The 21,397-nt window shown below is 37.6% G+C and overlaps 1 protein-coding gene across 2 annotated transcripts in view; it reads left to right on the forward strand.

The window, feature by feature from the left end:
- The first annotated feature begins 3,510 nt into the window (after positions 1-3,510).
- Positions 3,511-21,397, forward strand: part of LOC129725738 (excitatory amino acid transporter 3-like) — a 97,590-nt gene continuing 79,703 nt past the window's right edge. The window contains exon 1 of one of the 2 annotated variants that reach the window (XM_055681889.1): positions 3,511-3,662. The gene's annotated coding sequence lies outside the window, so the exon portion shown is untranslated. Of the gene's footprint in view, positions 3,663-3,719; positions 3,848-21,397 lie in introns of those variants that run through there. The other variant, XM_055681899.1, reaches the window with a different exon arrangement.

Below are 21,397 nucleotides of genomic sequence, written 5' to 3' on the forward strand. Positions count from 1 at the left end.
GTTCGATTCCCGATCTAGTCGAGGATCTTTTCGAGCTGAAAATTTCCTCGAGTACTGGGGCACGGTGTATCGTTGTACTTATCCTACACATGCAAAATGTGCCAAAAAAAAAAAACAATATCGATAACGAAATCTCTCAACTAATCTAGTTGATCGAGACCGCTATTAGCCCCAAGGCTAAGCGTGCGATATTGTTTTTATATATATATATATATATATATATATATATATATATATATATATATATATATATATATATATATATATATATATATATATATATATATATATATATATATATATATATATATATATATATATATATATATATATATATATATATATATATATATATATATATATTCATTGAGACTATTGTCGGATGAATTATTGAATAAATAAATAAATAAATAAATATATCGATATATGGAAAACAGGTTCAAACTTCAGACCTTTCTAAATGATAGTCTGGATGAATTTTCAATAAAAAAAGTATGCAAAGTTTTCTAGTGTAGTAAGGCCTACACACTCACAAATGTTCATTGAATTCTAAAAGAACATTGCCAGCCTCTAAGTCGATTTGTCAAAAATGTGTCATATATTGTATGTATTTACACTAGTAGAGAACTATGAGGATTAGTTTTGAGCCGCCAATCACTAAAAGATTAGAAAGAATTAGGAAAAAAATTGTGTTGCCAAAAAAGGAAACAAAAGTTGCCAATATCGGAACGTGCCAAAAACGGAACGTGCCAAAAACGGAACATACCTGTATAATCGAGTCTCTATTTAATCGAGTCCGACCTGTATATCATCGGCCTAACAGATAGATACTTTTAAATTCGATAGTTATCAGGAGGCTAATTTTTCAAGTCAATTTGTATGCGGGAAATTCTTTTTCGTTATACATTAATAGTGTTCTCCATACAATGTTGATGATTCTCTTCATGCAACAAACATAAATTTTGAAGTCCGCCTGCTTCGCCTTCGCCTTAATCCGCTCCTGGGTACCAGAAACAACTAACAACTCACAACTGAAATTGAACTAGTTTCAACAATTCAATTTAGGTGGCCTCTAATGTTTCTGCTGATTTACAGAGAGAAAGTACAATCTACCTTTATTCAATTTTTTGCATCTAAAACAACACAGTTTGTAAGACGGTTATCAACTAATACATCACAAAACTATCAACTCAATTGTAGAACGTGATTTGTCAGGGCATAAGGATTGATATTTTCCACTATTCATGAATAACGAATCAGAAAAAAATTGACTGGAAAATTAGCCTACTGATAACGATGGATATAAAAAGAATAGAGTATATATCGGCCTATCTGTTGGGCCGATGATATAAGCGAAGCAAGAAACTGAATAAGCTTCGGAAAAATATAAATTACAGCCGCGCGCAACGCAACATATGGTATAATGCTAGCCGCGTTGGCAGAAGTAAAAACACTACTTGTGCCTGTCGGCGCTTTGCGACGTATAACTACGACGGACTTCAGCATTTCGCATGAAGAAATATTCAAACTATATCTTCACCTCATTTGTCATCAAGCAATAATCGCTAAACATCAACAACAACAACAACAAACTTCTCCACCAAAAAATAATGTGCATCTGTAAGCAGTGCCCCAATCCCATCCGATACAGCGAAAAAAGCATTCATCGACCGTTTTTTGACCGTTCAGACAGCCAGTCAAGAACCAGTCAAGAACGAAAGAAACGAAAATAAAACACGCCACATGCTGCCGATCATACTCTAGTTTGCTTCGTTCAACATACATTGTAAATGATCGAGCGAGAGAGTTTTAAAATCGGCTTCTCCGAAACTGCGGTCGCTATCGTTAGAAAAAAAATCGTCACACGAGAGAAAGAGAAAAATTTTTTTCGTTCAACCGATCGTTTCTGCCGTTCAAATCAAACGAAAAAAGCATGTGCATTCATCGCAGTCACAATCAAATTTCGATCCCTTCTCAAGCACAGCTTGTCACTCATATTTAAGTACTTCTGAGCATAACTCACAGTTAAAAAGTAACAAAAAACTTAAACAAAGAACGTACATAACGAGAACGGCTAATCTACTAAACAAATGGAAGTTGTGAGTAAACACGTGCTGTAGAGACGCTATAACGGTCGAAACTTGATGCAGCGACCTCTATACTACAAACTTGAAACACGATATCGATCATAGGTAACTTCTACTAGTTTACAACGCCTCGAAATTAAAAACAAAAACGAGCATCGCCAAAATAAACTAAAAATGTTTTTTTTGGAGCATGAAAGTTGTTCGGTAAAATTAGATTTAAACGAATTTTGAGTTTAGATCAGTACTTGAGCGATGTAGATTTTGATTCTTGAATAGTTTTAGCATGATTTAAGCCTATTAGACACTATTAAGCCAAGAATCGGGTACATATATCAATTTAACTAAAAAAGTCGAAGAAATTCATCACACACTACAAATAACAAATGGTAACTTGTAATGCACAGTGTCATTTGTTGAATTTGTTAAATAAATGCAAGTTATGCAGCACAAGTTATAATTTTTGTTAATTCACATACCACCAAGTAGGCCGTTAGAAACCAATACTTTGGATTTGAAGTGGTGCTTTCGATTTCGATGCGCTATGATGAGACATATCACGTTTGTTGGTGAATCGTTTGATTTTTATAAACTCGTTACCCTAAAAGTTGAATATTTTCAGATATGTCATTGTAATATCTAGTTCAAAAAATGGGGGTATTTTGAGATAAACGCAATTTTAGTTTTCAAACGCAAAAATATCAACGCTGGCAACACTGAACACTAGGTTTGATCAGGCCATTTGATTGGAAATTTAAAAACCTTTCAAAAGAATCTCTAATATTGTCTACATCTCTTACGGTCCCTGAGATATGACATTTTAACAAAACATGGAAAATGATGTTTAATCAAATTATGGAAAAATGGAAGGCTCCGGAATCGGAGGGGGGTTGTCTGATTGACCTAAAACTTCAGATTTTTTAGTTTCGATCTGAAACAAGTCATTTTATTTATTTTGAAGCAAATCGAAGAGGGTCGTTGCATTTGCTTGATCACTTGGTATGGGATGACCCATAAAAGCAAAGCCGAGACTCGAACCGACTGGCTTGTTAGGCCAGCATCATACCTCGAGACCATCTGGGAGATATGGAATGACGCATATCCGATATGAAATTGAAAAACAGTTGTAGGCTTTAATTGGGGTCCTTATAAGAACAACATCAAATTACTGAAAATTTAATATTTTCTCGTTTTGCCTTAGAGCCAAAAATAAACTGTTATTTTTCTGCATGCACTCTGACTGTTGCAACTTGCATACAATACATTTTTCGTGAATCTTACTAATAAATGAACCTATATTACTATCACATGCACGCAGCTTTTGCAGGTTACTGTAAAATATGATAAACTGATTGCCATCAACAGCCACAAACGAGGAAACTTAATATACGTTTTATAACCCATAACCACCCAAAGAAGTACACACCTTGATCGTGACTAGAACAAGCGCAAAGCTCTCAGTTGTGTGTAAACAGTTCTCGAGTGTACACGCGTTTATCGAAAGCTTCACAGATTGTTAGTACGGTGTTGTGAACGTTGTGCGATCAAGCGACCGAAAGAAAACGCCATAATAAAACCGTGTAGGTTCTTCACAATTTGAAATAAACATGTTATAGTTTTGAGTTGACGCAGTTTCTCGGCATTTTTGTTTTGGTAGCGTTCTCACTACTAAAATGCCTTTATGACCGGTTTGGTAAATAATAGGTTGTAAAATTGCTTGTTGTTAAGAACAAGAAAGTGAAAGTTTTTGATTCAGGTAACAGGTAAGATGCCTGAATACGAAAATGATCTGTCAAGTTGCTCAGCTGCTAGGTTCAATATTTTGTTTTACAAATATCGCCCATAATATTTATCAATTTTTCGGAATAATATATATATATGTCTCTCTCTCTCTCTCTCTCTCTCTCTCTCTCTATATATATATATATATATATATATATATATATATATATATATATATATATATATATATATATATATATATATATATATATATATATATATATATATATATATATATATATATATATATATATATATATATATATATATATATATATATATATATATATATATATATATATATATATATATATATATATATATATATATATATATATATATATATATATATATATATATATATATATATATATAATTTAATTCTATCTTCATTACTACATTTACGCCTTATCGTGTCTATACATATTTGAGTCCGACCTATATAGTGACGTAGTGACGTTTCGATTATACTACGATATCAAAAAAAAATTCACGTCATATATTTCAAACGTATTTATTTCAATTGCATGTGTATGCTTTAATACATGTTCATATGTGTGAACCATTTGTTTTAAACGTTCGGTATAGTTGTGCTGTTGGCTACCAAAAAATTTTTATTTTGAATAAAAAATAAATCCAACAAAAATTGTCAAGGTGTACAAATATTAACAAATAATAAGTTCGAATAAGGAAAGCTTAAATTTTTTACAATTTTAATGTTAAACTTTCAGTTTAAGTGTCTTTCGAACACATTTCAATATTACAAACATGGCACAGAAAATTGGTGATATTCGTTCATTTTAAATTGAAGTTGAAAAGTTATTTGGAAAATAATATCCATTAGTCTCGCAACATTATATCGTTGACGATTGAGAGATACCTTGGCTTTACGAAGTTGGTGTGTGCAAGAGACAGGGCCAGATTTAGACGCTGGGGGGCCCGGGGCAAATTTGTTTGTGAGGCCCTCTTTTCTTAAAACATCTAACTAGAGATAACGTTCTGGAAATGACAAGCAAAAAAAAAGGTCGCCCTAGGACTAGGGGGCCCCTTCAATCGGCAGGCCCAGGGCATTTGCCCCCTTTGCCCCCCTTCAAATCCGGGCCTGGCTAGAGATACTCAGCGAAACCGCCAGTTTGGAAACTAGGTTTCATATGTCAGAGGTGCCCGATATCTTCTCAAAGCGCAATGTTGACTAACTTTTTCATTCGACTCGTATAACTGTCACCATCAGTGGAAGTCCTGAGGAATAATAAAGTGCTTCACAAAAACCGTGAAAGCGTTGAATTGTATTTTATGTTTAATATTATATACTTTCATTATAATTGATCATTATTTTGTTGACCATATAAAAGGTTTGTGAACCACCAAACAAAAATCAATGTGATAAAGCAATTTTGGCGACATCCATAAATTACGTAACGCAAAAAACCCAATTTTTGGACCCCACCCCCCATGTGTAACGAAACGTAACGCGAAAACCTTCCCCCCATAAAAATTACGTAACGCTGCAGAAGGATTTCCTTGATAAAAATGCTCGTTTTTTGAGAGTCTCTCCAGAGATTTTTCGTTACGTACCGCTGAGCTCACCTCCCTCCCTCCCCTGTGTAACAAATCGTAACGCCCAAGCATACTCCCCCACCCCCCTATGAGCGTTACGTTATTTATGGATGCCGCCTTTGGAGCATTTTCAATTCATTGTTCAGCAATAGAACATGAAAAACGTGCGAAAATAAATATATCCTTTATTGCACCTGATTGCAATACCTTTCAATGTGCTAGCTTTCTTGTTCATTTGGCTCGGATTTTGACATGTTCGTTCGTGTAGTGTGTGCAAAACATGTTTGACTTTTTTCCCGCAAATTTTTCTAGAAATTTTGTTCTGGACTGCTTCTTGCGGAAAATATAGTGATTTCTGCTATGTGAAACGTCTAGCTAAATTAAAAATCAGGTACTTCTTGTTGTGAATGCTTCTGATTGGCATTTCAAAAAGCATTAATGCCAGAATATGAATAAAAGCTAAAACACGTGCCTTAAATACACATTGACAGGCAATCAAAGTCGTCAATTCTAGTTACTGATGGAACCTTGAACGTGGTCATGAAGAGGAGAAATATAGAATGCACTGAAAGTTTAACATTAAAATTGTAAAAAATTTAAGCTTTCCTTATTCGAACTTATTATTTGTTAATATTTGTACACCTTGACAATTTTTGTTGGATTTATTTTTTATTCAAAATAAAAATTTTTTGGTAGCCAACAGCACAACTATACCGAACGTTTAAAACAAATGGTTCACACATATGAACATGTATTAAAGCATACACATGCAATTGAAATAAATACGTTTGAAATATATGACGTGAATTTTTTTTTGATATCGTAGTATAATCGAAACGTCACTACGTCACTATATAGGTCGGACTCAAATATGTATAGACACGATAAGGCGTAAATGTAGTAATGAAGATAGAATTAAATTATATATATATATATATATATATATATATATATATATATATATATATATATATATATATATATATATATATATATATATATATATATATATATATATATATATATATATATATATATATATATATATATATATATATATATATATATATATATATATATATATATAATTTAATTCTATCTTCATTACTACATTTACGCCTTATCGTGTCTATACATATTTGAGTCCGACCTATATAGTGACGTAGTGACGTTTCGATTATACTACGATATCAAAAAAAAATTCACGTCATATATTTCAAACGTATTTATTTCAATTGCATGTGTATGCTTTAATACATGTTCATATGTGTGAACCATTTGTTTTAAACGTTCGGTATAGTTGTGCTGTTGGCTACCAAAAAATTTTTATTTTGAATAAAAAATAAATCCAACAAAAATTGTCAAGGTGTACAAATATTAACAAATAATAAGTTCGAATAAGGAAAGCTTAAATTTTTTACAATTTTAATGTTAAACTTTCAGTGCATTCTATATTTCTCCTCTTCATGACCACGTTCAAGGTTCCATCAGTAACTAGAATTGACGACTTTGATTGCCTGTCAATGTGTATTTAAGGCACGTGTTTTAGCTTTTATTCATATTCTGGCATTAATGCTTTTTGAAATGCCAATCAGAAGCATTCACAACAAGAAGTACCTGATTTTTAATTTAGCTAGACGTTTCACATAGCAGAAATCACTATATTTTCCGCAAGAAGCAGTCCAGAACAAAATTTCTAGAAAAATTTGCGGGAAAAAAGTCAAACATGTTTTGCACACACTACACGAACGAACATGTCAAAATCCGAGCCAAATGAACAAGAAAGCTAGCACATTGAAAGGTATTGCAATCAGGTGCAATAAAGGATATATTTATTTTCGCACGTTTTTCATGTTCTATTGCTGAACAATGAATTGAAAATGCTCCAAAGGCGGCATCCATAAATAACGTAACGCTCATAGGGGGGTGGGGGAGTATGCTTGGGCGTTACGATTTGTTACACAGGGGAGGGAGGGAGGTGAGCTCAGCGGTACGTAACGAAAAATCTCTGGAGAGACTCTCAAAAAACGAGCATTTTTATCAAGGAAATCCTTCTGCAGCGTTACGTAATTTTTATGGGGGGAAGGTTTTCGCGTTACGTTTCGTTACACATGGGGGGTGGGGTCCAAAAATTGGGTTTTTTGCGTTACGTAATTTATGGATGTCGCCAAAATTGCTTTATCACATTGATTTTTGTTTGGTGGTTCACAAACCTTTTATATGGTCAACAAAATAATGATCAATTATAATGAAAGTATATAATATTAAACATAAAATACAATTCAACGCTTTCACGGTTTTTGTGAAGCACTTTATTATTCCTCAGGACTTCCACTGATGGTGACAGTTATACGAGTCGAATGAAAAAGTTAGTCAACATTGCGCTTTGAGAAGATATCGGGCACCTCTGACATATGAAACCTAGTTTCCAAACTGGCGGTTTCGCTGAGTATCTCTAGCCAGGCCCGGATTTGAAGGGGGGCAAAGGGGGCAAATGCCCTGGGCCTGCCGATTGAAGGGGCCCCCTAGTCCTAGGGCGACCTTTTTTTTTGCTTGTCATTTCCAGAACGTTATCTCTAGTTAGATGTTTTAAGAAAAGAGGGCCTCACAAACAAATTTGCCCCGGGCCCCCCAGCGTCTAAATCTGGCCCTGTCTCTTGCACACACCAACTTCGTAAAGCCAAGGTATCTCTCAATCGTCAACGATATAATGTTGCGAGACTAATGGATATTATTTTCCAAATAACTTTTCAACTTCAATTTAAAATGAACGAATATCACCAATTTTCTGTGCCATGTTTGTAATATTGAAATGTGTTCGAAAGACACTTATTTAGGTACTGGAAATGCGACCAGAATCGTTGATCTATTTTGAGATATGCCCGGGGTCTGCTGTATCCCGCACTACTTTTATTAGCAACATTGCTATTCAGAAGTGGCATGCCTATTATTTATCCGTGCTTGTGTGTAATGGTTTTTACTCTTCCTTTTACACTCTCGCTGCTCTACTATACCGAGCTTCGTTCCTCCTGCCAAATATCGCCACTTATGATTTCTTGGAGAAGTTTCGTTGGGCGGCCTTCTAACCAGTTCTAATTATAAGAGCGACTTGCTTTTGCCTTATACCTCCCTGGCAAATATCGCCACTTATAAATTCCCTGGAGAAGCTTCGTTTTGGGCCCTTCTGGCCAGTTTAATTTATAAGAGGAACTTCTTTTTTTGTTGAAAGGAAATCATAACGTATTATAAAATTCAGCTTAAAGAAATTGTAAGTGGTTATTAGGCCTGAGAATAAAACCATGCTTAGTTTCTCTCCGACATCGAATGGTCTACTTCTACTAAAATTCGAACCCAAGACCATCCGCTTGGCAAAACGGACTCTGCGAATTCGCGGCTACGCAGCTCCCGCGGCTCTCTCACTCAACAACGAACACGTTCAGAGAAAAATGAAAGTATGTTTATGTAAGTTCTCTCTCTCTCTCTCTCTCTGTTTTCTTTATACCAGTATTTTTTATTTTTTTGTGCATGTTCAATTATGTTTAGGGAACATCCATAAATGACGTAGCATTTGACGGGGGGAGAGGGAGTTTGCACTTTTGTGACGAAATGTGACGTGGGGGAGGGTGGGAGGTCAAGCCAAGCTACGTAGCAAATATGAAACTAAGAAAAAAATGGATTTTTTCTAATTGCTCTTTTTAATCACTGTTTTGTCTGTTTAGGGTAATTTTTAATACTGTGTTGTCTTTTCTTGTTCATTTAGGATACAATGTATGTTTTTGATGAAATAATTTTTAAAAAATTGTCCTGGGGAGGGGGATGGGGTGTGGTTGTTATAAAGCTACGTAATTATCTAGAGGGGGTCTGACTTTGTGACGAAATGCTATGATGGGAGAAAAGGGGGCCAAAAAAAAACCTTAAAAAAGCTACGTCATTTATGTATGCTCTCTTAAAATAGCGTGAGAGTAAGGAGTCTTGTACAAGCGCATTTCCTGCGAATCTTAAAAACAACTCACCAGGTAGGTAGTGGAAAACCGGCCAAAGTAATGGACAAAAAACTTGGTTTTTCTTGTCAAAATAATGGTTCAAAGTCAGTGGTTTGGCAATCAATCAAGATATATTGTAGAACTATTGTATGAAGAAAATTATGATTCCTTTTTTTCAAAAACACCATGGTATGTGCTTTGGTCAGATAAAGCATCAGAAAATTGCATAGCATAGCATAGCATAGCATATTCGATCGCCCGTGAGTTGCCCGCGATTGACCAGAATCAGCTAAAATTGCACAAAGAACCGTCAAAATGGTGCCTAGGAGTAGCAAGCCATTTTCAGTGTACAATTCCTGGTGATTTTTCTTTTCACTGGTCAATAACGTAGCTGGCCACGCCCAATGCAGATCAATAGAGAAAGAGATATCGGGATTCTTAGTTCAATACTTGTTGCTACTAGAGACCGAGGAATCCTCTGCATCATCCACAAGTATCAAAGGAAGGAATTAGTGTTAGTGGAAAGGAATTGATCTGGATCCATCGAGGTTGATGGTGCGATCTTTTCTACACAAATTCGCGCCCGATATGGTTGCTTCTCGGTCTCTGGGCAACAGGCCACCAGGAGACGATATAAATAAAACCGCGCCACGATCGCTGCATACAGGAGAATCGAAGTTTCTAGTTATGTTCGGCAACCTACAAATCGTAACAATTTGTATCACACCAAACAATACAATCCCTATATTTATTGCGAATAATTACGATATTTTGTCGCGATAATTTCAATTTTTTTCGCGAATACATAATTAATCTATTACGATATTCATCTAACGAACGAAACCCACTCCGAGTCGCAACGTGTCGGAATAGAACCAACGGGCGGGCAGTCTTCAAATAAATGATTTGGTACACCTCGGAAGTCACAAGACACCGAAAATCCTTAGATGAGCAAAGCTCATCAGGGCCAAAGACGCGTTTGCACCGGAGCATTATGCGCGACCGCTCTATTTCTTCTTACCGACGCATACGCACAGGGACACGGTGTTACGTGCCGATTATTTTTTACTTCTCGAATAATTGAACTTAAATACCTACTGAGCTTTAGCTTGAACGACCGCACATTTCGTAGTTGCTCCTCCGTGAGGGATCTGAGCTAGTGAAGATGCACATAAAGCATCATAAAATTGCGGCGAAAAACACTAACGTTCCCGGAAAACCATTTGACTTCATTTGTACCCAATATATACAAGTTGCATTATGCAACCCAACTTATCTGCCTCAGCATTGTGCAATCGAAATTTTTTTTCAGTTGATGGGTAAAATCAAGAGTTGCATTCGAAAAGTGGACGTGAAGGCCGTACAATGCTTTTTCGGCGTAATAGAAGCTTCACCGGAAAACCGTTTGCGGACCTTTCTTGAATGTTTATCAATTTTCTTGCATTAATAATAATGTAATTCTCATGAGAAATAAATCGGTTTTTCTTTAAGTACATTTTTTGACAGCAGTAGAAAAAAATCCAAAATTTCGGTTGTCAACCGTTATTTCGAATAGTGTGAAATTTAGTGTAAAAGTGATAAAGTCGATTCAACGATGTATTTTTCTCAGATAGTTTCGTGTATCAAATGAAAAATAAATTGATTTCTTCTGCTTGGTACGCAAATTGAATATTGCACATAATTAAATAACTTGGCTGGTAATTTCATCGAGCCGAGCTAGATATTCAATAGAAAACATATACTTCCAAATCTTAGTCGAACGAGAAAAAATATCAAACAATTGACGTGATTACGAAACTTTTCCCTGAACGAAAATTTTTAAGAATAATAATGATCTTATGGTTTGGTAGACGTACAGTGGAGTTTTTCCCATTTCACGCCCTATCAACGTCTTGCATCAATACTGGCACATGCGAAGACTGTGTATGAATGTGTGGGAATGAATGCGAATGATCTCTCTTTGTTCTCTAGGATCATGAGTGTACTCATTCACGAATCTCAAAGGATTCCAACAAAATATCAGGAGTTGCAGGTGAGTTATCTGCAACCGATGAAATTAGTCACTTCTGATTAAACCGTTTTTACCCGAGTTCGTACTACCAGAAAAACTCCTTTCGGATGGAAAGATTTTACAAAAAAATGCGAGAAGTACTTTTAGATTCTCCAGATGATATTTACAAATACCAGTCTTTTTGCAAAATCTTTCCTAAACGAAAGTTTTTTTTCTGATAGCATGAGCATGGTACAGACAGTGTTATAAACAGATACGCAAAGAGTGAGGTCCAAAACTCCAAGTGAACCGTCAAATCGAAGCTCCAAGTGTGCAAAGTAAACAAACTCATGCGTGTTACTTTTCGTACAGTTAAAATGGTTTAAACGAAAAATGTGTTCGTTATGCTCGTATTAGGTATGAGTGATACATTGAAAATTAAAAAATTGTATGTATGTGATGGAACAAGCTTTGAAACTCAATAATATATCTTTATTAAGATTCGAAATTTCATTACACTTTCTATTGGATATGAAAAATCATGCGAAATTAAATGTGGTTGCCAGAATTGTTTAAAATAGAATATAAGCAAAGGGTTGCCATACTTACTGCTTTTCTCTTTGCGTATCTCTTTATAACACAGTCTCTATAAAGAGCACGGTATTTACAATCAATCAGACAGTTATGGAGTACTTTGTGATAAAGTCGTATGTCTAAACGTAAACAAAACGAGTGAGAGATGATTTGTGCTTGTGAAGTACAAGCGATATTACTCTCACTCCTTTTGTTTACGTTTAGACATACGACCTTGTCACAGAGTAGTCGAGGGTTCCGGCTTGTTTTAGTTGTCACCTTCAATCCAACTAATGTAAGCAATCTCACACAGAAATTGCGTTCGAATATGCCTTATACATGATAGGTTGAAATTCAGATGAATTTATAAGCAATGCTCACACCTATTATTTTTTTATTAGGGATAATTTTTTTATTAGGGAAACATAAGAAAATATGTTGAACAAAATTTTCATTAAGTTCCAGCAAAAAAACCGTAGCAATCAAAAATTACAACGAAGTTAAAGCTTAAAAAGATTCAGTTTTGTTTTTTGCTCGACAATTTTTTTTTATTTGCTAACAATCACATACACTGTGTTACGAAGACAGCTTACCTTACCAGTTAGCTCCAGGCCAAAGTGTTCCTTGCTGTTCGAAGAAGTCGACGAAGACAGCTAACACACGTATATGATTTGTTAAGTTAAGAATAAAAAAAATATCATCTAACAAGATTCAAAGGTAAAAAAGACTATACACTGCGGTCTTTTTTACGCGGGTTATTTTTATGCGGGTTTTTTATACGCGGCTTTTTCACGCGATTTTTTACATTAACGCAGATTATTTTTATGCGATTTGGAAGATTATTTTCACGCGGTTGCAAATAGGTTTAGTAAAAGTAAATCTAATAAAGTAGAAAATCAATCGTATGGTTCATGACAATAAGGTTTTCTGTTTTATCAATCTAAATAATGCATATTTTTGAAAGATTTGCTGTTCTTATCAAATAATAGACAATTTTAGTTGATTCGGGAAAAAGGAACAAAAATACATTCAAAATTGTATAACGATACAGGTCAGGATCGTTGCGATTAACTTCCGATTGAAGAACGAAAGCTTAAAAATATGACGAAATTATTATAAAAAAGTTATTGTTAATGAATAAGTTATTCATTTTAGAAGCACTATAAACTCATTTTTTGTATGTTGTTACCATTCTTATATCATTTCAAGTTTATATTTGCTCACGTGATATTATTTTTAATTGGATCTTTTTATTGAATGGAGTATTTTTCTACAACCGTACAACCAACCGCGTAAAAAAAGACACCAGTGTATATAAGTAACGATAAATCTTACTAAGAGCAAGCGCACCGGTGAGTTGCCATTTGAGTTGCTATTTTCACAACGCTGGCCGTTGCTATTTTGGATAGCAACCGATTTTCGCACCGGTCGTTGCTAATGGGGATTACCAATTCCACTATTTCTTTTTCACACCGGCAGTTGCCAATTTCTAAAGACCGTCACTAGCCAGCGTTGGCAAAATGTTTGTTTGTGATGTATTTCGATTATTTTTTGCGGATCTAGTAATAACCAACTTATCCGTCAGTCAATCGTTTCCGGAATGATCTACGTTCTTTCTACTTCATAAAATGTTCCCTCCATTTCACATAACTTTGTTTCCGTTCTCCCAAGTTATCGATAACATAATTCTTTTGCAGATTTTTTTACTTGTGCGTACATAAATTTTTTCATCCTTATATGTTTATTTAAAGAAATTCCGTAAAACTGGGCACGTCCCGCAACGTTGGCTTAAATGACTATTCTACTGAAAGCTGGCGAACTGTCATTAATTGTATTCTGTATTTCATGCTGTCTCGGTTCCCACAGTTTGCTATTATTATTTGAAAATTTGCCGCCAAAAAGAACTTAAATATAGAACGCGTAGGTAAACTGTTTTCGATTATTTGATTGATTCTAGTGATGAAGAAAGTGATTTCGCAAAACAAATTTCCTCATACGCGATTAAGAAAATGGTTTTTGGAAAGATTCGGGGCGACTCTCAGCCTAGTAAATACCCAAAAAAACCGCCATACGGAGGAAGGTGCCATCCAGCGTTTTAACAACGGTCTATACCGATGACCATTTCCAACGCCGCTTTCGAACGCATCTTAGGTTGTTTTTGAAACAGCGGTAAAGGAGAAAAGTGGTTTTTTATACAACGACCGAACGAAACGGGAAAACAGTTGGTAATACTCCCGAGCAGATTTGCTTAAACCTTCCAGGTTTATTGAATAATATTGGCCAATCTGGTGAGGATTTGAGCTTTCCGCATCGTTTAGGTTGCAGACCAAAATGCCAACCAAAATGGTCATCTCAATAAAAAACCTATACAAAATGTTTACCTGCCCGAAAAAACACCCTGTGCAAAATTTCAGCTCAATCGGAAATAAAATTGAGTAGTGGTTCACGCCGACACTTGCGTCCTACGACGTGTTTAACAAGCGAGGCAAAACACTTCGTCTTCCGAGGCCGACCAATTGAGTCCGCATTCAAAACACTCATCATCTTCGTAATATTATTACGAACATTCACTATCGAGCACAAAAAGAACAACAGTTTGACATTTCATCAAATAGCAACGATTCGGCTCGTTGCTATCGCGTTGCCAAATTTAATAACTCGCTACTACCCGAGGTGGGGATTGCTATTTTCCAAACCAACATAGCAACGCCCGGTGCGGTTGCCGCGTTTTGGTGGGAGTTGCCAAACTAGCTTTAGAAACTTCAATTTAGCCACTGGTGGGCTTGCTCTAAGTAGTTAAAAAGTGGAAGAGGTTGTTTATACGAAACGACCGCAAGGTTAACGTAGAATTACGACAGCCTGTCTTATGTCAATAATTTTTTGCAATAGCTTTGGAAATACACTCGATTAGGGTTAATCATTTTAATGGTGTGAAGCGATATATTTTTCCGTATTTGTTTGTATATTCATTTTGCTTTTAATAATAAACGGAATCCGTTGGAAACTAGCTGAGTTCAGAACTTTTGAAAGTGGGCAATATTCGTGACGCTCTCGATGCTTTCGGTTTTACAGTTTGTATCCCTATATATGTTGCCGTAAGACATAATTCTACGTCGAAAACGCACTAATCGATGTGTTCAAGTCGACTCTGTCGAAAGAAACATAAAAAAATCGTATAATCAATTCATAAATGTTTGATATTAGTTGTATTTACCAGACAATTGAACTGTGCAGTAACAGTTAATAATTTCAGCCTTGTTAAATGTTTAAAATAAACAAAGCAGAAAGAATTTTAATTTTCCGAAGGTATCGTCGGAATCCATGGTCAAGTATATGAATATGGAGATTGTTTGTATTTCATGATACTGTAAGAAGACGGAGTTTAACCAGAGAAAGGCCGGAATCCTCAATCGGCAAAGATGCCCCTTCTGTAAATTGTTATGAACCATGAGTATGATCGAGATGCTGTAAGAAGTGACTGGTTTGTAATGATGAAAACTTAGTAAATTGACATTTACGGATTTGTTTCGCATATACCGCTTGTAATGCACAGTGTTAATGAATCGTAATATACATCACACTGCTGCGCAATTGCAGCAGCATCAAACTGCAATCAAAGTTGCAATTTAGTAATAACCATTCATTATGCTCTTCCAAATATATTTAGCAGCCTTGAAAAAGACTGGTTGCTGCAGTCGCAAATTTCATTCAAATATCGCATAAACGTGCGTTTTTTTACGCACGTTGTGGAATGGGATAACTGAAAAAATAATTTCCAGTTATATCATTCTACTACGTTCGTAAAAAAGAGGATGGGCTACGCTGCTTACAGTTTGTCGGTATATAAGCGAAATTTGAGCGTGAAAGCGCATCTTTTTTTCGTCAACTGTGTACCTGGCAACAAATGTATCATCATTGAGATGGCACCAGAGGCAAGCGACAAAGGAGCCAGGAAATTTGTCACAACAGGTCGTACCTCGTTGTAAGAGAAACATTTGCGGTTGCTTCCCGGTTGGCGGATTACAACAAACGTTCTACTATTACACTTGCCGCAAGGTTCAGACCGCCGTACGTTTGCTGCTCCAAGTAAATTGTTACATTCCTCTTGTCAACCTATTGTTGCCATTGTTATTAAAGCAACAATAGGTTGACATATGTATCGTGTGTTGCACGGCTTGAAGGAAGATGTTCCCGTTCTCGTATCGGATATAAGGGTCGTAATTATGCTGTGATGTAAAGCAACAACCGTCTTCTTAAAGACGTTACATATTTGTTAATGAAGTGTTATGAATTTCTTAAAACGGACTCAGCGCCGTGAGCAGAACTTGCTGAACTTTTCTGTTTGGAATCGGATTTGTTTCGCATATACCGCTTGTGGTGCACAGTGTTAATGAATCGTGATATACATCACACTGCTGCGCAATTGCAGCAGCATCAAACTGCAATCAAAGTTGCAATTTAGTAATAACCATTCATTATGCTCTTCCAAATATATTTAGCAGCCTTGAAAAAGACTGGTTGCTGCAGTCGCAAATTTCATTCAATTATCACATAAACGCTTCATGGTCTAGATAGCGCGCGATATCCGCCCCGATAAAGATTGAAACCCGGCTTTTCTTCCTTCTTCACGATCAGCAACCAACGTCCGTGTGGTATCGGCACAATCATGGAATGAATTATACATAAAACACAAAGCGCACATTCTTAGTCAACTAGGTATATTCTGTCGATCTTGTTAGGGAAAAAAGCATTGTACGACCAATCAGAGGTCGACATTTGCGTTTCGACAAGGCTTGACAATTTTCAATAGTACAATCGTTTGAACAATCAGATTACAACTTTCTGCATTTGAACGGGTGCTTGGTTGATTTTCCAATCGATTACTGCAAAATTGACGAAAATCGGTTGGAAACTGACAGAGCTTAAAACGGTTGCAAATGGACAATTTTTGTGACGCTGCCGATGTTTTTGGTTTTTGAAATTGGATCCCTGTAATTTAACTGGTCCCCTGTATATGTTGCCGAAAGACGTAATTCTACGTCAAAAATTCACAAGCGTTCGCCGGCTCCTTTTCTTCTATAAATTCTTTTTTCTAGGAATTTACTCTCTCGCCGGTCACGATTATTCAGTGAATATCGAAGACGACTATAAAAAATGCTATTCGCGTTGACGGTGTTGCTGATATTTGTTTGGTTTTTGCATGCGAAAAAGAAGGAAGGAAATATTTTTGCTTTTGTCATCACGCACATTTTGACAATTACATATGAGTGTTCACGTAGGTGCGAACAGCCTTCAGAATCTCTTTCAACGCGAATAACCCGAATAGCTGTTCAAAATTGAATATGTCGAATTAAATGCTTACAATATTTTTTTCTGCCAGCACTACCAGTTTACCGGCGTCAGTATGATTTCCATTTTCCGGGACTTCCCAGCTCTTCACTGTCTTTGGCAATGTTGTTATGGATCAAAATCACTATATTTTAACGTGACGTTGTTCATTTTCAAAGCAGTAATGATCCCTCTAAAAACCTAAATTAATCCACCTAACGGTGAGAACCAGCCTTTCTCCTTCGAACTTATAATTTGTTAAAATAGATTTACTCCAACACTTGAAAAATACACCTTGATTATTTCTGCTGGATTTGTTTTTCATTCTAAACAAATTTTTGGTAGCCAACAGCACAACTATACCGAACAATTAAAATTTAACATATCATCGGCTTCATTCTGTGCCGAACACGCATCAGTATCGGACGTGTGATCGGTGATCGCTCCGATAGAATATAAAACAAAAGACGTGTGAACAAGTGTTGGCATTGTTTGCCTGGTCGAGTGAAATAAATCCGGGTTCAAGGTCGCGCCTTTGTGCAACTGTTTCGCATCGTGACTACCAGCTGGTGCGTAAGCCGATTTGGCTGCTGGCTGAATTGTGCTACAGCAGTGGACGAGACACAAAAGAGGAAAAAGAAGAAGCCATCAGTTGACAGTGAGTTGTATCGCTGTGTGGAGTGATCTCACACCTGGCTCGCTGCTGGTAGCTGTTTGGTGCTGCTGTATTGGTGCTGCTGGCTGTAACGGCTGCAACTTCGAACGATCGGACAACCAACCTTACTGGAAGGGAGAAGTAAAAAGGTACGTGCTCTTGTCGGCGCTAGTGCGCTAGACTTAGCGGGATGGATGTAGATCCCTCGCCTCCCGCGCCACCATCCCCGAACCCCTCTGACCCTGACCCTTCTGTTACCCCCTCCCCTGTTCATTCTTCAGTCCCCCCTCGCCCCAGGCTTTACCCAGACGAAGCCCAGGGCAGCTATACTGTCTATTTTCGGCCAAAGTGATGAAATTTCCAAGGTCCGGCCTAACAAGCTCCGTGTCGTGGTCAGTAACCTGAAAGAGGCCAACGATATAGCTTGCTCTGAGCTCTTCACACGCGAGTATCGCGTTTACATACCCGCACGAGACGTGGAGATCGACGGTGTCATAACCGATTCGAGTCTGTCCGTCGAGTGTATACTGCAAAGTGTCAAAGGGTGCTTTAAAAACAAAACCTGTCCCGATGTAAAGGTGCTCGACTGCAATCAATTGCGGTCAGCATCGATCATCGGTGGCAAAACAGTATACACCCCGTCAGACTCGTTTCGAGTTACGTTCGCCGGGTCAGCGCTACCAAGCCACGTCTCGATCCACCGGGTTCGTCTCCCTGTGCGATTATATGTGCCTCGCGTCATGAACTGCCTGAATTGTAAGCAGTTAGACCACACCGCCGCCTACTGCTGCAATAAGGCACGTTGTGGCAAGTGTGGGGAGAATCATGCGGATGATTCCTGCAGTAAAAATGCTGAAAAATGCATTCACTGTGGGGAGAGTCAGCATGAGCTCTCGACATGTGCGGTGTACATGCAGCGCAGGGATAAAATAAAGAGGTCTCTCAAAGAGCGTTCGAAGCGTTCTTACGCTGAGATGCTGAAGAAGACCGTTACCACTTCTCCCATTACATCAAACCCTTATGATCTGTTGTCCTCTGATGAAACCGATTCTGACGATTCACCAGCGGGAACATCTTACGCCAATCCTGGGGAGTCTAGAAAGAGGAAAAATATTTCCTCTCCTAAACTTCCCAGAAAAGGTCCTAAGATTTCTCAAAGTGAAATAAAAGTTACAAGCAAACCAAACAGTGCTGCGGAAAAACCGAAGCAAACTCCTCCTGAACTTGCAAATTTAAAGTCCCAGAAGGAGTTCCCAGCACTGCCAGGAACATCTAAAACCCCAGTTGTTCCTTTTGCACATCCAGTTGATGAAACAAACTCTGGATTAGTGAAATTTTCTGACATTGTGGACTGGATTTTTGAAACTTTCAATGTACCCGATCCAATTGAAATTTTCCTTACAGCATTTCTCCCAACAGTTAGATCATTTTTGAAGCAGTTGACAGCCCAATGGTTCCTCCTTGCAGCGATTGTATCCTTCGATGCCTAATTCAACTGCGTATATGAAGGATTCTATCTCTGTCTTACAGTGGAATTGTAGAAGTATTTTACCAAAAATTGATTCGTTTAAAGTTTTGATAAATAAAAACAAATGCGATGCATTTTCCCTTTGTGAAACTTGGCTTACTTCAAATATTGATCTCAACTTCCATGATTTGATAATATTCGCCTTGATCGAGACACCCCATATGGAGGAGTACTTTTAGGGATTAAAAAGTGCTATTCTTTCTATCGTATTAACCTCCCCTCGATTCCAGGCATCGAAGTTGTCGCATGTCAAATGACAATACAAGGTAAAGAGCTTTGTATTGCCTCAATATATATTCCTCCCAGAGCACAGGTTGGGCAACTGCTGCTATTTGATTTAATAGAACTTCTTCCCTCGCCACGTTTGATTTTGGGAGACTTCAACTCTCATGGCGTGGCTTCGGGTTCCCCTTACAATGATAACCGCTCCTCTTTAATCTATAACCTTTGCGATGACTTCGACATGACTATTTTAAACAACGGCGAAATGACACGTATCCCGAAACCTCCAGCGCGCCCAAGCGCTTTGGATCTATCCTTATGTTCAACGTCGCTACGGTTGGATTGCACATGGAAGGTAATCCTCGATCCTCATGGTAGCGACCATTTGCCTATTCTTATTTCAATTAATAACGGGTCAACTCGCATGCGACCAGTTGACATTCCGTATGACCTCACACGGAATGTCGATTGGAAGTTATACGAGGAAATGATTTCAAAAGCGGTCGATTCGATTCAACATCATCCACCACTTGAAGAATACAACCTCCTCGCGGGCTTGATTCTCGACGCCGCGTTGCAAGCCCAAACGAAAAAATATCCCGGCGTAACGATTAAAGAACGGCCTCCCACTCCGTGCTGGGACCAAGAGTGCTCCGATGTCTACACGTAAAGATCCGACGCGTTTTTGGCCTACCAGAAGGGAGGTATACCTGGCGACTATTTACGGTATTCGGAGCTTGATACCAAGCTTAAAAGCTTGGCTAAAGCAAAGAAACGCGGATATTGGCGTCGGTTCGTGAACGAGACGTCGAGGGAGACATCGATGAGCACTCTTTGGAACACAGCCCGAAGAATGCGGAATCGCGTAACGGTCAACGAAAGCGAGGAGTCTTCAAGTAGGTGGATATTTGATTTTGCCAGGAAAGTATGTCCGGACTCTGTTCCTGAGCAAAACATTGTTCGCGATGCGTCTCCGGGCCACGACGCGATAGAATCACCTTTTACGATGGCAGAATTTTCAGTTGCCCTCCTGTCCTGTAACAATAACGCGCCTGGAATGGATAGAATCAAATTCAACTTGTTGAAGAATCTACCCGGCAATGCCAAGAGGCGCTTGTTGAACTTGTTCAATAAGTTCCTGGAGCAAAACATTGTACCGCAGGATTGGAGGCAAGTGAAGGTGATCGCCATCCAAAAACCAGGGAAACCAGCTTCTGATCACAACTCTTATAGGCCGATTGCAATGCTATCCTGTATCCGGAAATTGATGGAAAGAATGATACTCCGTCGTTTAGACCATTGGGTCGAATCAAATGGCCTACTATCGGATACTCAATGTGGCTTCCGCCGTGCCAAAGGGACGAATGATTGTCTTGCGCTGCTTTCAACAGATATTCAGCTGGCGTATGCTTGCAAAGAACAAATGGCGTCTGCGTTCTTGGACATTAAGGGGGCTTTTGATTCCGTTTCTATTGACATTCTTTCGGGCAAACTTCACCGACAAGGATTTTCTCCAATTTTAAACTTTTGGCATCTTTTGGCAACTTTTCGCATTAGCTACATGGGTCTTCCCCAGGGCTCATGTTTAAGCCCCCTTCTTTACAACTTTTATGTAAATGACATCGACGAATGTCTGGCAAATTCATGCACGATAAGACAACTTGCAGACGACAGTGTAATCTCTGTTACAGGAGC

The sequence above is a fragment of the Wyeomyia smithii genome, chromosome 1, assembly GCF_029784165.1.
Source record: "Wyeomyia smithii strain HCP4-BCI-WySm-NY-G18 chromosome 1, ASM2978416v1, whole genome shotgun sequence".
In the NCBI taxonomy this organism is placed as follows: domain Eukaryota; kingdom Metazoa; phylum Arthropoda; class Insecta; order Diptera; family Culicidae; genus Wyeomyia; species Wyeomyia smithii.